This window comes from Melanerpes formicivorus, unplaced genomic scaffold (genome assembly GCF_026170545.1).
Source record: "Melanerpes formicivorus ecotype bairdi unplaced genomic scaffold, bMelFor1.0.p_v2 SCAF_2, whole genome shotgun sequence".
In the NCBI taxonomy this organism is placed as follows: Eukaryota; Metazoa; Chordata; class Aves; order Piciformes; family Picidae; genus Melanerpes; species Melanerpes formicivorus.
The window spans coordinates 49,810,583-49,831,459 of NW_027142354.1; positions in this window are offsets into that span (position 1 = coordinate 49,810,583).

Sequence of the window (20,877 nt, forward strand, 5' to 3'; positions counted from 1 at the left end):
GATGGTTGAATGAGAACTAAAAGCAAATATTTTAAGGGAAATCTGAACAGATTCAGAAAGTGCAAGTTTTAAACATTCTTTATTTGAATACTTAACACCTTGGAAAATAAACTGGAATTAGCCTCTTGTGCAAGTAGAAATATTTTTCATCACAGCTTCATGACCTGCCAGTTTAGCAGGTGACATCCATGGCATTCAAATTCCTTTAAGTCTTGCCAGTCAATACTAATGAGACACTAAATACCTGATTGCACCTGTCCATTAGAGTAAATTGACTAGTGTATTGTCTTCACAGTCTTTTGAAGAGTGATAAGCTTTGAAAACCTTCTTAGAGAGGATTTCTTGATTATACCTTTGAATCCAGTTCTGGGAGGTGGCTGACAGCTGTCCTTTCTGCTTTGGAAACAATCAAATGAGACTGACTGCTAACAGATGATGCTACTCAGAGAAAAAGCTTATGTGATGCAATAGGAAGCAATGCCTCCATGCCTTTATTCAACCTGTAAGGCTAAGACTGGCAAGAGAAATTAGTAGCAGAGAGGAGTGCTGTGCTAATACCTAGAGATTTGTTAATATCAGAGAGTGAGCAGCTCAGTATTGCATGATGTTCTTGATACAGAATATATTCTCCTGAGTTTCCATTCAGGGCAATAGGCAAGTAAGCAAGGGGCATAATTCAAAGCTGATCTGGCACTCCACTCCTGCAGATGCTCAGGGTTCCAGGGAATCTGTTTGTCAGGTATCAATTAGTGAACATTTGGGGTGAGAACTGAGGGTATTAAAGGCTATTAAAGGAGGTGCCCATTAATTGAGGGTTTGAACTGTAAAATAATGAGAAATTTCCCAGAAAGGCAATTCTCCTCAGGCAGCAGCAGTGTTACAAAGAGTTTCATCTTGGCCAGAAGCTAAGTACTTTTATTCAGATATACACACACAAGAATATACATAAAACATCTATGTATTTATATGTGATGAATAAATAGAAGAAAAATGGCTGCATAAGGAGGACTGCTATCCCCAAATAAGCCATGCCAAACCCACAGCAGTTTCTCTGGACTCACACTCAACCCTGACCTTCTCTGTGAGTGCTAAAAGCCCTGCTGTCCCCCCAGAAAGGATCTCCTGGTGGGGAGGGAACGTCAGGGAGAAACTTCAAAGATGAGCCCACAGTGGCTGTAAACAAGGGATTCTTGTTTGTGAGCACGGGTGCATCTCAGAGGGCTTCCCCAAGGCTACTAAGTTTTGCACCTTGCTCTAAATTTTTACAGATTTCTCTTTCTGGGTCACTGTTCCTTGCACAGATAGAGGCCTGCTTTATATAAGCCTTGTGAAATGAGGTCTCTTCTCATTAATTTTTCACTCACGATCCCCATCCGTTTCTTTTCTTTTGCCTTCTGATTCTTCTGCTTGGATGTTTTCCTTCTGCTCCTTATTTCTGAAGGAGGTATCTAGACATGAAAAGCAAGAACCAAACAGAGCTGAGCTAATTAGCAGCTGCTTTAAGCTGTTGTTTACCCTGTACAGGAACACATCTCAAATCAATGCCAATTTGGATCACAAAAATGTTGCTAGAGAGAGCCAGGCCAAAGCCTTGAAAGTCCATTGACACCCCTGTGCAAACACACAATTCTGCTGCACATGAGCTCCAGTGAGAGAGATTTTCCAGCTCCACAGGATCCTTCCCACAGGGAAATTGTTAAGACCCATTTGCCACCAATTGGAAACACCTTGTGAATACCCTGAGTAAATGTAGCATCCTTACTGTTTCAAAACAGGGGAGAAAGAAATCAGCAAATATTCGTTTTAAGAAGAAAAGAAGGGAAATTTTTTTGGGGGGAGGGGGAGGGTGGGATTCAAGAGGTGTTCAAAAGGTCAGGCAACCCATGAAAAATTTAAGGATGTTGCTAGGTCTTGTAGGAAGAAAATTAGGGTGGCAAAAGCACATTTGGAGCTTAGACGTAGAGCAGGGAGGTCATTCTGCCCCTGTACACTGCACTGGTTAGGCCTCACCTCGAGTACTGTATCCAGTTCTGGGCCCTCAGTTTAGGAAGGATGTTGACTTGCTGGAACGAGTCCAGAGAAGGGCAACAAAGTTGGTGAGGGGCTTGGAACATAAGCCCTATGAGGAGAGGCTGAGGGAGCTGGGGCTGCTTAGCCTGGAGGAGACTCAGGGGCGACCTTATTGCTCTCTACAACTACCTGAAGGGGGGTTGTAAACAGGCAGAGGTTGGTCTCTTGTCCCAGGCAGCCAGCACCAGAACAAGAGGACACAGTCTCAGGCTGCACCAGGGGAGGTTCAGGCTGGAGGTCAGAAGGAAGTTTTACACAGAGAGAGTGATTGCCCATTGGAATGGGCTGACCGGGGAGGTGGTGGAGTCGCCATCACTGGAGGTGTTCAGGAGGAGACTTGACAGGGTGCTTGGTTGCATGGGTTAGTTGATTAGGTAGCGTTAGATGATAGGTTGGACGCAATGATCTTGAAGGTCTCTTCCAACCTGGTTTATTCTATTTCTATTCTATTCTATTCTATTCTATTTATTTGTTCATCCTTTTCCCTGCCATAAAGCTCTACTATGGTTCCAACTACTGGGAAAGATAGAGGGGAAAAAAATAAAACAAACCCAAAAGGCTTATTCTGATCAAGGATCCATGTTGTCAGACCTGACTGCTCTCTGCTGGGTTCACAAGCAGGTAGGTGCACTCCTGTAGTTCTGGTTTGTACACAGGACCTTAGCTCCACACTGCTGGGGGGGTTGGGATTTAACCTGTCTTCCTGAATGTGAAGGTGGTATACCCTTCAGATCAGCTCTTCTTCGTTTCAGTGCAGGCAGGAAGAGATGGAATCAGCTATTCAATAAATGCAATTCAGGTTAGAAGCTGTGAAAATGTTGGGTTAGGTGGCTTTCTTTTTCAGAACCAGTCTATGAATACTGTTGTTAATGCAAATATGTGAACTGGCCCTGATTTCCACAAAAACAACACAGGAAGATTTGCATGACTTTATGAACTAGTTTCATTTTGAACCAAATCGTAAGCAGTGAAAAGTATCATTTGAGCTTGCTTGCAGCTCATACCAAACCTACAATGCTTTGCAATGAGGGGGAAAAAAATAAATCACATAAAAAAAACTTCTGTTGCAATGAAAGCAAGATGTTTGGTGGCAGTCACTGCATCAACATTGCCAACTCTCATTTGTTCTACAGGCTGAGGTGTGACAGTGTCACCTAGCAACTTCTGAAGGGCATTCAGACTTGACAGTGCTGAACTCCTATGGAAAAGCCTATAAATAAATTAATTTACAAATTAATACTTATTATGAGTGTCATAAGCATCACACTTTGACATAAAAAAAAACACTGTACAGAAGGGAAAGAAATAAAAATTAGTTTTCATCCTGGCAGTTATGCAATGGGAGGATTTAAACGGAGTAGTCATGAACTACTGTAACCCTGGGAAGCAAAGGTTTGTATTTCCAATCTCCTTGCTTTGCAGTATGTGCAAACCCATCAGATTTCCATACAGCTGTGTGGTTCAAATACACCAAGGTACACATGTGTCTATGTATATTATTTTAGGTAAGTTCCATGTTTTTTTCCAGGCACTTATGTGAACAAAATTAACAAGATTAATCTGTTGTGGTCTGCTTGCATTATGTAATACCTCTCAGTATGCACAAGTCCTTATTTTCAGTAGGTTCACAACCTACTATCATAGTATCAGTCAGGGTTGGAAGGGACCACAAGAATCATCTAGTTCCAAACCCCCTGCCATGGGCAGGGACACCCCACCCACCCCACACTAGATCAGGCTGGCCAGAACCTCCCCTGCTCTGCCAGCTGACCTGAAGATCAAGCCATGGAGCACCACAGTGGCCTGTAATGTTGAAATCCAGTCACCTCCTGATGAATTACTGCTGCCAGAGCTGTCTGGATGGAGCAGGTAATTCTCTGTGTATGGAAGAGCTTAGCCAAAATGAACATGTACGATGGTCAGCAAAAGTTAGGCTGGGTTTGGCTGATGGATTTGCTGTGATGAGGATCATGTCAAGCAGGCAATCTCTTTGGGCTACAAAATAAAATTAGGTAAAAGAAGAATTAATAAAAGCTAAATTAGCCCTAACAATTTGTAATGAGGAGTCTTGAGTAGCCCAGCATCAGAAAGGCAGGGTCTAGATCCTCCTCTGCACAGCTAAGATGAAGTGTCTGTTGCAGTAATATTCTATTATTCTATGTCGGATTTGAATTATTAAAAGCTTTCACAGAAGAAAACAAAAATTGGACAAGGAACTTTCCTAATAATGATCAGAAATGTTCAGGGCATTTGCTAAAAGTGAGATAAATAGAAATTGCAAATATTCTAGAAAAAGGGAGGAGTGGGTACATCCTGTATCACATTTTCTGGCTATTTGTGACATTTTATCCTTGCCCTCACGTCCGCCGTGGGTGAGTCAGTTGGTCCCTGTGCTCGTGGCTGCCACAGTCACTGCTTGTCTCCAAGTTTACACTTCCAGCTGTTCATCACCCTCCAGGTCATGTCAAGGGACTTCACCCAAATCAGGAAAAGAGTAGGTGCTAATGGGATCTGCCTGCAGGCTTGTCTGAGCAGCGTAATCCAAAATAGATATAAGGAGCCTAACAGTGCTTTAAATCAAATGTGAGCCTAGAGAAGAGGAACCAGTTTGAATGAAGGTGGGGGGGGGGGGGGAACCACACAACTTTAATAGCAGTTAGAGTGGAAAAAATACAGGGATTCACTGGGGACACTCTTTACCCCAAAACTTTTCCTTTCTGCTGTCCTCCTGTAACCCTGGGGCTTAACCTGTGTTAAAAATCAGATTTAACAGGGTAGATACCTGTCTGCTTGAAAGGAGTACATCTCTTCTGGGCTCAGCAGGATCTCTCATTTCTACCCTGGGAGGGCACAAGCAATACCTTTGCTGCCTTCTCTTCCTTTTTCCTTTTCCCTTTCCTTTTTTGACAACCCTGTCCATGATTTGGTAGAGGGGCAAACAACTGCCACATGTTCCTTTCCTCAGCCACAGTGGTGGTTTCTCAATAGAGGGGAGGTGAACCGGGCAGGGCAGCTCACTGCCTACCTGCTCATCAAAAGTCAGACCACTGTCAGAGCTTCATTTCTGTTAATATTTTAATCCTTATGGATATCTTATTCACACATCTAAGGGCCAGGGCAGGTGTTATTGACTATTTTGGCACCAAAAACTTGTTTTCTATAAGCTTACAAACACAGGTCTCGGACACACATTCTTCCCTTCCCACCTGAGCAGAAGAGGAAAAGGCTCCCAGTTTCCCATACAAAGTTGCCAGTGGCGGCAGCCAGGAAATCTGGCCATGAAGGGTGCAGGACAAACCAGAGAAAAATAAAGTGCTGAGGCTTTCTTCTGCTTCTGGGAGGACTCTGGTTTCTTCAGCCTCAAGAAAACTGGTAGCAGCTGGATGACCTAAAAGCCTGTCTGCAGTCAGCTCCAGGCTGCTCAGCCAGGGAGTGGATGGGCAGGAATGAACGGTTGCATTTGGTGCCTACTGATCCAGGACAAACAGAGCTTTTCTTAAACATCATTGGCACAGCTAGTCCTCTTTCAGCAGCCTGAAATAAATCTCAGATTTCATGATGCTTGCTCCAGCATTCAGGCGCTCATGGTGCTGGACCCATACTGCTCATGAAGGGACAAGAGCATCTCACTCATGACCCCAGGAAGCCTCAGGACCAGAAGAAAAAGAACAAGAAAATGAAAGGACAGACTGAGGAGCTGATTTCTTAGCAGGGGAACAACATGCTGGTTTACATTGTACTCAGTGGGATGTGGTACTCTGATGTGCTCCAGAAGGTAAGCATGGGCTGTGTTAAACACAGCTGGGGAGAGTGAACCCAAGCTAGTGGAAAGAATTTTGATTGAAAGGGCCAGCAGGATCAGACTTGTGGGGCAGTAGATTTTACTTCTTCCAAATCTGCTCAACAAACATTGTGTTAGAATACTTTCATTTCACAGACATGCAAGGTGAGGTAAGGCTGGCAGTGTCTAGAGAGGGCCTAATAGAAGCTAAAAGCAGTATTTCTACCAGAATGGTTAAATCCAATTTTTCCCCCTTGTGAATATATACTTTATGTCACAAGGTCTGACACCAATGTGTGCACATCTACTTATGCTGCAAAGTTCCCACAGCTTCAAAACCCTGAACTTTTATTGAGCATTTTTTCTCTTCCACTGGCTATAGAACACACCTGATGGTAATTAAAAACTCTCCTTCTGGCAATGCTGCTGCCAGTCAGAACATTTCCTGCACCACAGGCTAGCATGAAACCAAAACAGATCAGAGAGGCAGTCCATGCTTATCATCACAACTTCTCTCTCTCTGTTCTGTCCTCAGCTCCCTCCCAAACAGCAGATATTTATCATGAGAGATAATAAACCATCCGTTTGTTCCCAAAGTCACTGAGCAATGCAGATTGCTCTGCAAAGAACTGAACAGCAAAAGCCTTGCTGCCTCAAAACACAGTGCACTAAAGGTAAAGTAATAATCCCCCCCAACAGTAACTGTTCCCCACAGGCATCAAGGCTGTTCTATTATCTTCTCCTGATCTCTGTAGGCAGGAGCAGCCTGGGACTGAGCAGAGGGCACCGGAACAAAGTAGCTTGCAACATTTAGAGGTAGAGAGCTCATCTTGGGAGCAAAACATGGGATCCAAAGAAAGAAATAGTGAAAAACACAGATTATTTAATATTTTTTTTTCCTGACAAACTAATTAATCACTGAGGGAATCTATCTGGATGGCATTTAATCTGTCTTTCCAGAGTCTGCAGTCCCACCTTCCATCTGTAACAGAAACCCTTCCTGCTCTTTCTTCTTTTTTTCCTCACCCCTCCTTTCACTGATACAATTTTCTCCTTTCTTCTTTTCTTTCTTTCTTTTTTCTTTTTTTTTTTTTTAATAACACTGCATTTCTCCATAGCTACAGGGGAAAAGGAAATTTGGATTTCTTCATCAGAAGGAGGTTTCCAGTTAGGAGACAAATGGCTTAGTTCCAGAGGAAAAGGGTTTGAACTGTTGTCTAAAAACACTTTGCAGCTCATAGGCTGATGAGGTGATGAGTTTCAGTTTAATATTTCCTCCTTGTGGTTCTGTTGTAGCACCAGGTACTTGTATTTCATCTCACTGATAGAAGTGGCAAGAGTGCACTAAGAAAATGATTGCTGGTGGGTGGGAAACAAGTGGGAACACCCTGAAATGTGCCCAGCTGACGGCAGAGTGAGGGAGCTCTGGGAGCTGATGAGCACCAGCTGCACAGTGGGAACAGAGATGTATGGAGGACAAAGAAGGCCAACATACCTTCATCTCCAGGTGTTGTGTGCATGACAGCAATGGAAAACCAATTTCTATTCTAAGTGGCTAAATTTTTTTTTTATTAATCAAATCAATGCAAATTATGTAATTTAGATGACTGGCAGCTGTAATGGGTTGTACAAAGATACTCTGCCAGCTTAAGAAGAATTGGGAATCAATCAGCTTTGAGTCAGCAGTTGAAGAAACACCTCACAGCTGAGGTTAAGAGCACAGAGAAAAAACAATCCCCTGCTGAGTATCCATGGACTAAGAGTAGTGGGGGGGGGGGATTAATGGGTCTTTCTAAAAGAGACCTGCTATTGATGTGTCCCTGTCTTTGCTCATTAAAAGCAGGGCTGTACCTGTAGGCATCCAGTGGCTCAGATCAATTCATGATCCCTGATAAATTTGGCTGCAGCAGTGGAAAAGTTTGCTCCCTTGTACCCCAGCTAAATCCTTCACTTGAGATTAAGCATGCCTGGTCTGATTCTTACTAGATCACACTTAGTCACAGCAGGTCTGCTCACATGCTGACACTGCATTTCCATCCAGAGCCACTGACACCAGGATGGAGTTGCAGTCAGGTTTCACAGTGGCAGAGGAAAGTCACCAGTGAAACTCTCCAGAGGAGGAGTTTCTCCTCAAGGCTATTCCTCCTCTTACATGTGCTTCTGTTTGATCCAGCTCTGGGCAAAGGCACACAGGTTGATTTATGCTGCCAATGACAACAATCAAGGTCATCCTTTGACTTACAACGGGCTATGTATTCCTTAGGCTATTTATAATCCACACAAAGGTATTCCTTTGCTTAATCAGTCTCCTGAGGGTGTGAGTCACATCGTGGATGTGTCAAGCTCCTACCAGACACCAGAGGATGAGCAGCTACTCTCTCTCTCAACCTTCCTACCATGCACCTTGCAGAAACCAAGGTTTTCTGTAAGCACCACACTTCCCAGGAGGGTGCAATGAGAGTTTAACACCAGTACAGATAGAATAGAATAGATTTAAGTGGAGGGGACATTTTGAAGCATTGTCTGAGGCAGGAGAGGGAGATTGCATGCAATCCCACCTTAAAAGAAAGATGAACGTAGATGTACGGTGTGAGCAGTCAACTTTGTCCTTGAAGAGAGGACTCCCACTGTGTTCTGTATTAGGTAACTTCTGGGGATGAAAAGCTATGACAAAATAGTATTTTATGCCAGAGAAGAACTGTTTGTTTAGCCACTGTCCTCACCGTGCACCATAAGGGGCAGAGATGCAGAACATCCCTGTACCACTCAGGGCAATGACTGTGATTGCCTGAAGTCTTGTTTCACTCAAATCTTGTTGATTCCAGGACCATCCACATGACACTCCTCCAATTCTAACATCCCAACTGAAGTGTCAGCCTGCATTTTACAGACTTCATATATGGTGAAAGGACCCCTCCCTCCAAGCTCAACCCACAGCACAACTTCCCTGGGGTTCTGTAATGGAATGAGAAAACTACTTTAAAGACAAGGAATTATATTGAGTTCTCATACTCGAAATTAGATTAGCATTTTAATGCTGTTTAATTACTTAGTTGCAGGGGTTTTGTACATCAGTTTATGATGTTGGGAAAGTGTATTTTACAACATTGCACAGACAAATAATAAATTGTGCAACACAGATGTTGCCACTAATTGTAATATTTTAAGTGAAGAGGAAAACACTCTGCTTAGCCTTTAATTAGGTTTATTCCACGCAGACACAAATAAAAATTTACTTGTCTTTTAAGTAAATACCATCTGCAATATATTTCTACACCACAACCTAGAGCAAAGCACATCTGCAGCCTGCCATGCTCCTGCATTATCTTCTTTCTGGTGGAAAGCCTGTTGGCACAGTGAAGGTAAATTGGTAGCAGTGGCTGTATTACAGCATGACTCCAACATGAAGTGTGTCCTCAGCCTGCTTCATATGACCTCCCAGATGCATTTTGGACTAGAGGTGCCTTTGGCCCAATATCAAGCAATGTCTGCTGTAACCCCTGGCTGTAAGGCACTGCGGGACAAGCAGTGAGATACACAAGCCCTTGAGCACAAGCCCTACAAGGAGAGGCTGAGGGAGCTGGGATTGTTTAGCCTGGAGAAGAAGAGGCTCAGGGGAGACCTCATTGCTGTCTACAACTACCTGAAGGGGGGTTGTAGCCAGGAGGGGGTTGGTCTCTTCTCTCAGGCAACCAGCACCAGAACAAGAGGACACAGTCTCAAGCTGTGCCAGGGGAAGTTTAGGCTCAAGGTGAGGAGAAAGTTCTTCACCGAGCGAGTCATTCGCCATTGGAATGTGCTGCCCAGGGAGGTGGTGGAGTCACCGTCCCTGAAGGGGTTCAAGAGGGGACTGGACGTGGCACTTGGTGCCATGGTCTAGTCATGAGGTCTATGGTGACAGGCTGGACTTGATGATCTTTGAGGTCTCTTCCAACCTTGGTGACACTGTGATACACTGCAGGCCAGAAAGGGAACTCTGTAATGACATACTGAACCACGCACACAGAGGTTTTATTATGAGTGGTGCAAAAGCAGTAAACCCTGTGGGAAGCAGCCAAAAGTGCCCATTGCCCCTTTATGGCTAGCATCTCTCAGCATGCTGCACACCCAGGGAGTTTCTTCCTTTTGTAAGAAAAGGTAAGTCCAAGTGAAATAACCCCTAATAGCGGCTGATTTATTTTTCCATTCCCATTTTACATTTCCACAGCACAAAAGATACCAATGTAAATCCCTAACGCCCAAGAAATTAGGCCACATTTGTCACTGTTTACTGATGTCCAATTTGCATATACAAGTTTACTTACAGCAGCAGGGCTATAATGCATTTAAAGTAAGAGGCTTAGTTCCATGTCAGACCATTGCAAGAGTTATTTATGCCCCAGGACCAGTGGCTGATGAAGTGGGGAGGAGTGTGGGCCATCTCCCAGGAACTCCTGGCATCAAGTCTTCTCACTACCAGAAGTCTTTAAGCTCAGCCCAAGGTTGGAAAAGCAGGACATGCTGTGCGTGTGGCAGCTGAACAGACCCTCAGTCATAAAAGAGTGGAACCTTTGCCCTCTTGCTGTGGCAGTTTAAGCCTCTCAGAAACATCTAGTCCAAAAGATATTGCTGTAGTACAACTCCAGGCAGCTTTGCAGGCTCTTTCTTCACTAATGCAATTCCTCCTCAATCCTCACCAGCAAGTCAGACAGGTACTGACACTTTCCTTTTGGATTAATGTAAACTGTGCTTATGAAAATTAAAACTGCTTCAAAGAAGCCACCTCAACTCCCGCCTCTTTTACAAAGCAAGAGGAAACAAACCAAACCAAACAAACAAAAATTTTAATGGGGCAAATTTCTTTACTTTTGAGGGTACCAGAGCACTGCAACAGGCTGCCCAGAGAGGCTGTGGGAGTCTCCTCCTCTGGAGACTTTCAAAACCTGCCTGTATGTCTTCCTGGGCAACACAATCAAGGTGAATGTGTGTTAGCAGGGAGTTTGGACTAGATGATCTCCAGAGGTCCCTTCCAACCCCTACCATTCTGTGATTCTTTGAGTTTTACATCTAAACTATCCATTATTCCTTCCAAACATTTAAAAAGTGCACAAAGCCAAAAAGGCTAAAGCCATGCCTGAAGCTGTCTTCAACTGCTGAAAGGCTGATGTTTCTGCATGTGAATGTCAGACACTATGAGGAAGGGTGTCATCATCTCCTCTTGGTGCAGTTGTGGTATTGGTTGACCTTTAAAGCAAGCAGAATCAAAATATGGAAAAATATACGATAAAAAGTTTATTTCATCCTTTGATTTCTTTGCTTCTTTGTTCTTGGGGAACATGGGGGCGGGAATAGGAAGAAATTATTACTTTAAGGGCTAAAGGGCTAGCAGAGTAAATAATTTTGATCTGTTTTAATCAGCTGCGTCTGAAATCTTGGGGGCAGTAACAGAGTATGGGACTCAGAGCTTGTGCACTCAGAGCAGCTGAGGTATTAGAATAAACCTTTTAGAATAAACCAAACCAGGTTGGAAGAGACCTTCAAGATCATCGTGTCCAACCCATCAACCAATCCAACCCACCCAAACAGCTAACCCATGGCACCAAGTACCCCATCAAGTCTCCTCCTGAACACCTTCAATGACGGCGACTCCACCACCTCCCCGGGCAGCCCATTCACTCTTTCTGTATAGAACTTCTTCCTAACATCCAACCTGAACCTCCCCTGGTGCAGCCCGAGACTGTGTCCTCTTGTTCTGGTACTGGGTGCCTGGGAGAAGAGACCATCATCTACCTGTCTGCAACCTCCCTTTTAGGTAGTTGTAGAGAGTGATAAGGTCACCCCTGAGTCTCCTCTTCTCCAGGCTGAGCAACCCCAGCTCCCTCAGTCTTTCCTCATAGGTACACATGGACACTCCTTTCCTGGTCTCCCCCACCTCCAAGACCCGGGCAGCAACATACCAAGTCCAAGCACCCCCCAGACTAGCCCCAGTGCTGCTGTGAAGTCATGTGTGGAGCCACTTGCTCCCAACAAAATTCAGCCTGAGGACCTGGGGATCCAGCCTTCAGTGGCACTCACCCAGCATAAGTGTCTTCTGGAGGTCAGCCCTCCTGAATTGCCATGCAGTGGCCTGAACACAAAATAATTACCTTACAGACACTTCCTTTTTCTTTTTAAGAATTTTCATAGTATTCCAGGTAGCCCTGCTTCTCTTGTTCTATTAATTTTGCTCCAGTTAAATGAAAGCTGATAAAATAGAAACCACTGTAAGGCCCAGAGAAAATTAGGTTATGTAACCTCTTTTTTTATTTATTTAGCGTGATATCAAAGTTGTTTCTTATCATTCTTCAGGTACATTGTGCTCAGGAATAAATTAAACTGTCTATTCAACAAAGAGGAGCTGCTTTTTCTGCTGCTAATTTTCTCTCTCTTTCTCAATTCTCACTCTATTATTAGTGGGGAAAAAAAAAAATAACAAGCTTAGCCAAAGCCAGAGGAGCCCTTCCAGCTCTGCACATCCACACCAGGCGATTACCTCCCACAATCCGAGTGGTCCATCTATCGGTCTGTGGCCGACACGACAAGCACCAAAGTCAAAAGTACAACGGTGTTTTTCTTTACATAATTACTTGCTGATGTTGACAAATGGAGTGACAGCTGTGCCCTTTTTAGGGCGAGATTTGTGCAGAAATCAAAGTCACGTAAATAATTTCCCTGGGTGTTTTTCCCCTCTCCTGCTCCTGCTCTCACCCCAAGTCCCGCCATGTGCCGAGCTCTGGGAGCAGCCGCACTGGCTGGAGACACAGCTGGGCCCCGCTCCCCCGGGTGCCAAATTCAGCTCCTGATGACTTCTGCTGTTTCTTGAGCTGCTTCCACTGCAAACTGGATTTGGGTTTTTTATACATTGTGGTGGGAAGAGCCAGCAGAGATCTCAACAACCCCGAAACTGAAAGAGGTCAAGGAAGCAGGAGAAGGGGGAGGATAGCTGGGGACAAAAGCTACATCTTGGGAATTTCAGCAGGGCCATGGGGTTCAGTGGGATATGACCCCTTCCAGAGTTACCTCTGGAGAGCAGCCCCAGCCACCTCTGGCTGTTGTTTGCAGACAAAACTCAATGTTCCCGTGAGGGCGGGTCTCTGATAGAAGCATCAGCAAGGTGAAACAGGTAGTGGCATGGAATGGGGTTCAGAGTACCCCACTGCTCTTCCCTGGGCCTGCAGACTGGGCAGTCTGCCCTCCCTCCCCTGTTCCTCCTGGTCCAGCTGCACCCTGAGCCAGTGGTGACTGCTGCATGAGAATATTGTTCATGCCCTGCCACACATGAAAAGCACAAAAGTAAAAAAGAAAACCCTAAGAAAATGCACCCCTGCTCCTTACAGAGCTCACAGTACCAGGGCATATCTTCCAGAAATCACATTGTGCTTCTGGGGATGGTAGAGGCATAGGTGAAGGTGCCTTGCTCAAGGTCACCACCCCAGCAGTTTCTGAGGGCAGCAACCACTACACATTTAATGTAAAGTCTGCCTCTTCTGGAGTCATTTTCTCACTGTTTCAGCCAGAAGGCAGCAAGGGCAGCAGCATCTCGAGTCATCCAGGCGGGCATGAGCTGAAGCCAGGGGGCTTTGTAGGGGCAGGCTGCTGGACCATACTGTTTCCTGACCACAGAAGGATGTGTGATGCCCACAGTTTTGGCTAAAATCAAAGAGTACAGCAAAGCAGGTACATCAGAGAGGGAAGGGGTGGCAGGGTCTATGGGTGTCTGTGCACATATGTGTGTGTACATGGGGCACCGTTCTGGGAGTTCTTTGTGCTTGCTGGGAAGGGCAGGATGGCATGAGTAGGTCTATCCCAAAACATTACAAATATATAACTGTTAAAACAACTAATCAGAACGTGACCCAGCAAAGAGATGAGCAATTCTTGAAAGGCACCAAGGTTCAGCTCCTGTGCTAATGCTTTAAATGCCTATGTTAATCTCAATTAGGCAGAAAAGTCTACACTTATTAAAATTGTCAGCTTTCTATTTGATGTGTGTAAGGACAAGAAAGAAGTTAAGTAAATGTGTGGGTGACGTTGCTGAGTGTGAAAGCACAAAGTACACAGGGACAAAAGCCTTCCTGTCTCTCTTTTAAAACAAATATATATACTAGTATAACATCAGGGCTTCTGTGTATGACAAGAACCTGTTCTGCCGTTGCATGCCCTGGTACTGTTCCAGAACCATCAGAGACAGCAGAAGATGGTACAAAGAATAGAATAGAATAGAATAGAATAGAATAGAATAGAATAGAATAGAATAGAATAGAATAGAATAGAATAGAATAGAATAGAATAGAATAGAATAGAATAGAATAGAATAGAATAGAATAGAATAGAATAGAATAGAATAGGCCAGGTTAGAAAATACCTTCAAGATCATCACATCCAACCTATCATCCAACACCACCCAACCAACTAAACCATGAAACCAAGCACCCTGTCAAGTCTCCTCCTGAACACCTCCAGCGATGGTGACTCCACCACCTCCCCAGGCAGCCCATGCCAATGGGCAATCACTCTCTCTGTGTAGAACTTCCTCCTAACCTCCAGCCTAAACTTCCCCTGGTGCAGCTTGAGACTGTGTCCTCTTGTTCTGGTGCTGGTTGCCTGGGAGAAGAGACCAAACTCCGCCTGTCTACAACCCCCCTTCAGGTAGTTGTAAACAGCAATAAGGTCACCCCTGAGTCTCCTCTTCTCCAGGCTAAGCAACCCCAGCTCCCTCAGCCTCAAAGGTCTCACCAACCTGCCACCTTCCCGGCTTCATTCCAGGGTTAAGCTGGAGGAGAGGAAAGGTGATGTCTAACAGTGAGAACAGGGGAATGAAGAGAAACTGGGAGGCTGGAGGGAGGGATGGGGAATTTTACCCAGCAATGAAATGTTGTAGAACATATACATTTTCTGTGTATATCTGTGGATGGTTACACACGCTTTGGTGTACCAATGCAGATAGAAATGGCACTAAGAGGCAGTGATATTTTTCATCTTATTTTCACTAAGATTTTCTTGTCCTGCTTCTGCCTCACACCTGCTGGCCTGAAAATGGCAGTTCACCAGTTCAGATTTCACCATCAGCTTTGGTAGTTATCACTTTTGTGCTTATATAAAGGCTATGAAAAACTTCAGTTCTGCTTAAATAACAAAAAAAAAAAAATCCTTTTTTCTTTTTTCTTTTTTTTGGGGGGTGGGGGTGGGAAGTTGGTTGGTTGACTTTTTGGTTTGTTTGTTTGTTTGTTTGTTATTTAGAAATAAGAACAAAACTGTGAACACAGATAAGAAAATAATTGATGCATTCTAAGATGCTGTCAGGTGTGAAAAACGTTGAAGGCTCAACAACCCTATTAATGCTATGAGAAGGTGTTAGACAGCAGATTTATGTAGCAGCACCAACACATCTATATGACAGAAATGAAGACAACAGCATTCTGTGCAACTATTCCACTGCTTTTTTCCTAGAAACAACACTGCAACACATGATCTGAAACCCATCGGCAGACAGAAGGATATGGGGCAGGTCCACCTCAACAGAGACCCCCATCAGCAATAAGTACCCCCTGGACATTCCCACCAGGTTTTCAGGAGCATAGCTGAAGGGGGTAGCAAAAGGGCAGAGCTGTATTTCCTCCCTTCTTGCATGTTTCTGGTACTAGTTCATTTGCTAAGGAAGTAAATAAGGTATAGGTTAAAGCTGTTTCCCCACTTCAGGATCTGCTTCTCTCCTGTCTCAGGCACTCTGTCCTGCCCATTAGCTAGTCTACGTGTCGCAACACCAAAGGGACTCTTGATTTCTTTTTCCCTGTTACCAGCCATGCATATGGTTGGCCAGGTCCAAGTTCTCCCTTTGTAGCATCCTTAAGACAAGTGGGTTCCTATATCCATACTACTTTGTGAATGTGAATAGCCCTAAAAAGGTTTAGTGCTATTTGCTTTCCAAAGTTTCTAACCAGGCTTAAAGAACTGAGGGCACATTTGAAAGACTGACTGTGCTGAGGCTGCTGCCCTCAGAGGAGTCAGTTTCAGTGATTACCCCTTTCTTCTCTTTACCCCTCAACATTGTATTCTTTATCTCAACCTGCATAGTATCCTGCCTCCTTCTTCCATCCAGCTGTGGATAAGGCCACTGAAGAGTATCTGCTGTGTTTGTCTACAGATCACAGTATCACAGTATCGCCAAGGTTGGAAGAGACCTCGAGGATCATCGAGTCCAGCCTGTCACCACAGACCCATGACTAGACCATGGCACCAAGTGCCACATCCAATCCACTCTTGAACACCTTCAGGGATGGTGACTCCACTACCTCCCTGGGCAGCACATTCCAATGACAAATGACTCTCTCGGTGAAGAACTTTCTCCTGACCTCCAGCCTAAACTTCCCCTGGCACAGCTTGAGACTGTATCCCGTTGTTCTGGTGCTGGTTGCCTGGGAGAAGAGACCAACCCCTTCCTGGCTACAACCACCCCTCAGGTAGTTGTAGAGGGCAATGAGGTCACCCCTGAGCCTCCTCTTCTCCAGGCTAAACAATCCCAGCTCCCTCAGCCTCTCCTCATAGGGCTTGTGTTCAAGGCCTCTCCCCAGCCTTGTTGCCCTTCTCTGGACACATTCAAGTGTTTCGATGTCCTTCTTAAACTGAGGGGCCCAGAACTGGACACAGTACTCAAGGTGCGACCAAACCAATGCAGAGTCCAGGGGCACAATGACTTCCCTGCTCCTGCTGGCCACACTATTCCTAATGCAGGCCAGGATGCCATTGGCCTCCTTGGCCACCTGGGCACACTGCTGGCTCATGTTTAGGTGGCTGTCGATCAGCACCCCCAGGTCCCTCTCTGTTTGGCAGATGAAGCACCATGACAGAAAAAAACACCTAAACTTTTCTAGAAGAGCCTGAGGGCTTTTGCTTTTAATCAAAACCAAAACAAAAGCCTTGAAATGCATCAATTTCCCATTAGAACTGGAAATGTTCTGACATCCTACAATATTGCCTTTGCCTTTCACTGTTCTGCTGGCATTTCAGCAGTTTAAAATGAAAAATTAGCTTTCAAAAAAGCAGGATCTTCTTGATTAGAAAAACTTGTGGAAATTGCAATGGCAAGATCAGAACAACTTCATTAGTCTTCATTAAACAGAATAAATGTTATTTCTATTCCCTTCACATACAATCATACATTACAACTATTAATATTGCAGGGATGTTTCTTTTGTCTCAGAACTTAATGTATAAAGCTGCAAACCTCCTTGCCTGAAAAACAACTTAGGATCACTGGGACGACGTGCAGTTCATCTTTTTTACATTCATTAATTTTCTGTAAATAGAGCACAAGTCGCTTTGCATTGTTTGCACTAATGGAGAGCTCAGAGCAGTTTACCCTGTTACTACTTATCATTTATTCGGGTGATAATTTTAAAAAGCTTTTAAATTAAAATGATAAAGATGGTTAGGGGGGAAAGATACAGCCTTCCAGAATGCTTCAAGTATGATAGATTATCCCAGCAAAAAGAGATGGTTCTCATTTAAGAGACACGCCAAGGCTGGCTGCACATCTCGAGCAATTTTTCAAGCCCCCCACCTCGTGTTAGGCATCCTGCCCAAAGCCATTTTGGAGCATAATCACACCAGCCTCCTGCTTGTCCTCCCTGCTGGGGGCTCAGCCTCATCCAGCTGGTCCCTGAGGCACCTGCCAACATGCAGGAGTGATTTTACCTGGGTGCCTGGACTGTGACAAACAACCCACCACTCCTCTGCTCAGCTCCACGGCTTGGGGTGTCAAGCAGCCACCACCAGCTGGTGACACCTCTGGCAGAACCCACCATAGCCTTTGGCCTTATGGAATCCTCAGCCATTGCTCAGAGCAGGAGTCAGGGCAGTAGATGATGCTACAAAGTATAGTTCCTGGAATACCTGGTCCTATATTTGCATCCTCTGAACACCACTGAAAGAGTCTGGCTCCATTCTCCTTGACACTCACCCTTTAGATATTGATCCAGTCAGGAGCATGTCCCTTTGTCATCTCTAGATGTCAAGAGATGAGGCAGGCTCATCCTAATTTGAAACAACTAACATCAAGCACCAGGCAGTCAGACGAGGAAAATCCTTTATACTTAGATTAGCTTCCAAATCCATGAGCCATTCTCAGCATCTGGATGCTGAGAATGCTTCCATGCATTATGTAGCCAGTGAGGCACTGCTGTAAACTATGAACCTCATGTAAATTTAATATACAGACTCTATATAAGACAGTACTGTGAGAGCAGAGCAGAGATAGAGGGGTTGGTTGCCATCCCCCATTTTTTTCAGAAGGCATGAAGAGTTCCCTCAGACTAAGAGCACTTCAGAGCTTAGTGTCCAACATTTCTAAATCCAAACCCTTTCACTCCTCATTTCAGCATTTAATATTGTACTCCCCTAGAACAAAAGGCAGAAGATACTTCCCAGCAGTAAGAATTGGCAATTATTTGTTATTAGCTGTAAACTCAGCTCATCACAAAGCACTTAGGAGAAGGTTTTGCTGGCACTATTAAGTTTGGGGAATAGCATATGGCACATCGAGTGATTAAGCCTCTAAACTGTATGTTTAAGGCCTGCTCATGATGAAGTTCTCAAGAATCTTTCAGTTAATGGGAGAATTGGGCCTTTAATAATCTATTATATCATGCATCATGATAAGCTCCACAGTAAACAAACTGTCCCAGCATTTGCATCCCCTTGGCTACCAGAAGCCCTTTGGACCGCAATGGGTTCCCTTTCACTGCCCCAGCAGGCAGGGCCAGGGCACAGTGGGGCACAGGCTGCACAGATGGCCAAACACTCTGAGTTAAGCAGTGTGATCTCCCCAGTGCCACCTCCTGCAGCCTGACAGCCACGCAGCATGGCTGCTTGCTTTATACAACAAACATTTCTAATTCCTCTTTTGTCTGCTTTTCAGCACGTTGTGTGGATGACTCCATCCCAGGAGCCCTGCTCTCACACCATCGTGTCCTGCTCTCTTGCTATTCAGGGGCAACTTATAAATTCCTGAAAATAAGGAATTTTAATGGGAATGCTGATTCAGCCTGAACTTTGCTATACCAGCACAGAGTGCATTGAAAGGGTAAAATAAAAGGACTACACAAACTCCAGCTCTGTGTGCCTGATCATTTTCTCTGGGGAACAACCTGGCAAGTAATCTGACAACACCCATCCAGAGCAGCTTTCGGTTTGCCTGTGTGCAGTGCATGCCAATGAGGTCTGGAATAAACAAGCCATGCAGCAAAGTGGTGTATTATTTATGCATTGTCACATCCATCTATATAGAAAATTGGCCCTAAATTAAAAAAGCAGGTATCAATATTGCCTACGTGCTGGCTCCTGGGGAAAAGCTTGAGGGAAGAAAGCAAAATTTCAGTAATAAGGGCTCTTTTCCTCCTATTGATGTAAACAAACAGCCTGTGCCACTGGAGCAATGTTTATGCTAGCAAATACCCTGAGGTGTTTCACAGAAATCAATCTGCAGAGAAAAATAACCTAAGATAATTCAGCAACTCCCCAACTTAAGCCTAGGCCTTGCTGCATGTTTGGGGTGAAGGGTGAGGAGGGCAATGTGTCAGCTCCTGATTTTTCAGTGCACAGCTCATGAAATGATATCCTCCAAGCCCTGAATACCAGCTACGGCTTGGTTCGATCAAATTCAAGGACAGGAGAAATTGCAGGAGGGAAAGCAAGTGGAATTGTCTGCAAGCTGCAGGAATACGTGTTTAGAGAAAACTTCTGCAGTGGAATGAACTGGGAGGGGATCACTTGTACAGAAACAAATGACTTAGCAGGTAGTTTTCCACCCTCCTCCTGTGGTTGCTTATTCCTGTTGCAGTGCAGCCAGGCCAGGGCATGGCAGCCTGGAAGGAAATGTCATCCCCTACCCTGTCACCTCAAAAAGCTTTGTGCCATGCAGTGACTGTGATACAGAGGACAGAATTACAGTTCACTGTAAAATGCAGCAGGGTAAAATCTTGCTTCACACTAACAACAGGCAGTGGATAAAGCAAAGTGTGGTGATAATCTGTGTGGCTATTCTGCATCTGGGCCAGCAGGTCAGGTAAAAGCAAGAACAGTCAGCCAGCCTTAATTTTAACATCTGAATAGTCCAAGCTTTGCTGTAATTGTCACCTAAAGCTCATGGTGTTCTCTCACGCTGTCTGCTCCCCTGCCTTCTGAACCCAAAGGGCTGCAGGCAAGGTGGCCCCTGAGCTACAGGAGAGGTCTCAAATCACTCTATAGCTCAGTCAAATGCAAATCTCTATTTCTATTTAGCACCTCTTGAACTTTCCTCCCTGCCTCACAAATCACAGCCAAGTAAACCTCCCCTGTGCAGAAAGGTTAGGCAACTCATTGTGAATGACCCTGCCAAGCTGGAGCTGCTACAGGTTGCCAATACTTCATGGTGCTCACAGTGCCAAAAAGAGTTATGAAAATCCTAAGTCCATCCCCCAGTCCAAACACCCCTGAAATCCCTTTAGACATTGATCTTACTGCTAGTGATGTCCACGAAACTTCTTGAGCAGGTGGCCTACATGTGGTATAAAGCTCAGGTTAGGTATTCCCTGGGGTCTGATGAACAAAGCTGTGCACTACTCTTCAACTGGAAAGAGTTGTTAGAAAGCAGAATGGTATGAAACAGCTGAAGACACTTATCTTCTCAGAAGGTAAGACAGAGAAGACTTATCTGCTATGACTGAGAGGCAATGGTGTCTCCGGGGAGCCAGTTCAGATGATTGATCCAGCTTTTGCTTGGTCATTCAATGCTTGCAGCTCTGTAAATCCCAAGTGGTTTCAATCACACACATCCTTAGGAGGTTTTCAGTTATGACATGATGAAAAGCAAGGCTGGTGCCATTTCCAGTAGTGTCAGAAACCCCAGGAGAACTCAGGCCCATCAAGACCCTCTTATTACCAAACCTTGTCAGAAACCAGATATATCTGGGGAGGGGAGAAGGTGTTGTATTAAGCAGAAATGATCAAAACCTCCTTTTCAAACTTCAAAC